This window comes from Apteryx rowi, unplaced genomic scaffold (assembly GCF_003343035.1).
Source record: "Apteryx rowi isolate R43461 unplaced genomic scaffold, aptRow1 scaffold_110, whole genome shotgun sequence".
Taxonomy (NCBI): Eukaryota; Metazoa; Chordata; class Aves; order Apterygiformes; family Apterygidae; genus Apteryx; species Apteryx rowi.
The window spans coordinates 653,580-656,998 of NW_020447309.1; positions in this window are offsets into that span (position 1 = coordinate 653,580).

The following is a 3,419-nucleotide window of genomic DNA, read 5'->3' on the forward strand; positions in this document are numbered from 1 at the left end:
CACTTTTGCAGTATTTCTTTACAGCGACACATTGATCTGAACAAGTAAAAAACATCTCATCTTCCTTTATCTTCCCTGTGAAACTTCTAACTAACAACTGGCACATTTAATCTTAAGTCTGATTTTTTCTGCCACTGGTACTCTAAATCATTTCAGGAATATTTCCTATCTTAGAGTATTATACATAATTTGGCATAATAAATGCCCAGTTATTCTGCAAGTTTTCAAAACCTATTGTACAATTTTTTCCAAAAAATAAAATTTAGCCTGGTTTTTCTCAGGAAAGGATTAATGAAATCCATCAGCCCTGTCTTTTTCACTGGACCTCAGTGTTCAACTGAGTGCACTGCAGGGTTCAAGTTCTCAGAGACATTACATTTCTATGACTTTTTTGGAAACTGGGGGTGGAAGCAGATGAAAAAAAACAAAACTAGGGCTCTCCTTAAAGGCAAAGCAGACAGGGCTTTGCCGTTCTCCATTCAGTAAACTTGGGGGCTGGTGCCCAACCAGCCTGTGTGTATCAGTCAGCCAGTCTGCGCATGCACAGTACAAACAAGGTGATAAACACGCCATCCTCCACCCAGCAAAACTTGTCAGGGAGATGGTGGGGAGATAAGATAAAAGAAGGGGCTGGACATACTTAAGAAGGGTAGAGAAGGACCCAAAAGGTTGTGGTAATAATGTAGGGAAAAGGGTTTAAAGGAGGGGTCCCAGATTAGGAAACCAGACTTCCTGTAGTTTGCTGTTCACAAGACAAGTCTGAGTAGCGCTAAACAAAATGGTTGTTGGTGAATTTACAATCCTGAAGTTTGTCCCAAACTTTTTAGCCATGCTGCAGCTGAATATCTAGCAGATGGCTGTCCATGAAATGCAGAACAATAATTTTAATGACCATAATCCTAATTCCATATTAGATCAGTTTTTATGAATCTTGTAATTGTTCTGAGTGTCTTCATAGATTTAAAAAAAAAAAAAAAGTGAAGAGGACGCATATGGAGTTAGTACAGAGCACCATAATTTTGATGAATGTTATTCCATCAGTGGCTGCCATGGAAATGCTCAAGACAAGGAGCAAAGAATTCATATATTCAGAACAAACTTGTAATTGTTGAAATGGGTTTTAATATTTTAATTCACTGGCCAAGAACCTGATAAATTCTTTGTAAGCCCTTAACTGATTCCTTAAATTTCTGTTATAACAGAGGTTGAGCCTTCTGTGCTGTACCTCTAAGGCACAGCAAGGCATGTCGATCCCACATTCCTGACCCCTGGCTGTAGACTTGGTAAAATTTAGTTCAGAGTATATCTGCATAGTTCAATACAACACAGTAACACATAAGCTGCTCCAAATGCACCAAAGCTTGTTCAGACTAATTTACCCTGCTAAGAATAGCAGAAAAATATATGTATCTAGATAGCTGACCTTTCCATTGTGCACCCACTAGTTTCCAACAGCATGCAGCTGAGGAGCTTCTCAAGCACAGCTATACCCATATTTTTGAGATTTCTGATAAATTTGCCTAACCATTTGTGAACACATTTATACTGCGGGGCTCACTTCCTGTAGTAATGCACTCTACAGCTTAGTTACTTAGGCCATGAAAAAAGCAGCTCCCTTTGAAACCTACAGACTCTTCTTTCATGGGTTAAGTTCTGCTTACATCTCCACTGCCTTCATGTTTGCCCAGACCACTGGCAGGTCCTTGCTCTATCCTATTTTTTCCTCAACTGAACAGTCCTCGTGCAGTGAATTGTTCCTCATTAGAAAACCTGATTTTAGTACCTTCCTAATTCTAAATTACTTCTTTAGAATGTATGCTGGGAACTGCATGCTATAGCCAAGATGTAGACGCTCAGGGGACTTTAAACTGCATATTGTTTTCTTCTTATTTTTTCTAATAACTCTTAACATTGTATCTACGTTTTTGACAGTTCCTGAGCATTGAGCTACTATTTTCATACAACTCTCCCCACTAATTCTAAGACCTCTTTCCTGAATGGTATTAACTAAACTGGAACCTATTATAACAGAAATATGCTTTGTTTTTCCCTGTATGCTCTGAATTTCACATTTCACAGGTTGGTCACAGTAGTATCAGTGCAACTTTTCACAATCAGCTTTTGTTTTTAGTGTGCTGAATAATTCTACAGCATTTCCAATCTTCGTCACTTTGTCATTCATCCTCCTGTTCTGACTCATTTTACACAGGTTCTGAATAGCAGAGGCCTCCATAGCATCTCACGCACACACTGTCTCTATTGCTTTTCATCAGCCTTAGCTAACCAGAGAAGAGTAGGGTAAAGAGAATAGTAATAACAGCTTTACCAGAAAGGTAGTTCTGCCCAAGGCTGTGTAGTGCTGTAGGAACCGTAGTCTTATGTGGTTATATCCTCTTTAAAAGGCAAACTGATGGCTAAGCGCTGGTACCAGGAGAAAGCCTTTGTAACCTAGAACTGGGGCTTTCAGATGCTCCATCCCTGCCACCCAGAAGAGAGCCAGAGCATAAGTAATAGTTTCACAGAATGTTATCTTCCAGGTAACTTTTCATATTGTGTTACTTACCACAAACTTTCAAAAGTGAAGTCCTTCCCCACAAAATGTTTATATCTGAGCCAGCAGATACAGGAAGTTGTGAAGGGGTGAATAAGTACAAGGAAAAAAAAAAAATCAGGTAAAACTGAGTTTCTCACATATCAGTGCACAAATCTTCTAAAAAAATCTGGAGATTCATTGCAACACTATGAAAACTGGCAGTACCATTCATGTGATTAACCTAAGTTCAGTTTTGCCATTGTATTAGGATCATTCAAATCCATGTACTGCTGCTGCTGTCAGAAACACATCAAATGCACTTTGATCTAGTATGTTAGCTAAGTCAGTCCAAAACTTCTTTTAAGGAACAATGATTTCACACTTGTGGTATCTACAATCTTTGCAATCAAAACTGCAGGCAATGGGAAGAGTAGCCCTTGGGCAAAAGCAGTGGTAGTTTCCACTCTTTCAATTATTCTCTCCCTTTTCATAAATAATGCATTCTCAAAAGCACCTGTGAATAGTTCAAAACTTAAGGCTAAAAGAACACCACCATATCATAAGTTTCAATCTCCTCTACAACACAGTGGAAGAATAGCATAGCATCTCCCCCCCCCCCCMAAAAAAAAAAAAAAAAGAGATTTTTATTCTTTAATTTTACAGAAATGAAAGCTATTAAGCCCTGGGTAATTGTACTTACATGCCATTACTGCATCTACAGTCTCCTGCGGGCAGGATGCTCTCCTTTAATCTGCAAGGCCACAAAGCAACCTGATCCTGGAAAGGCCTTGGTGTGTTCCGATTAGACTTTCCAACCTCTCTAACAGTGAATATTTGATGTATCGTGTAACAAGTGAACCATTTGCAAAACACTTCTTCAGGATGC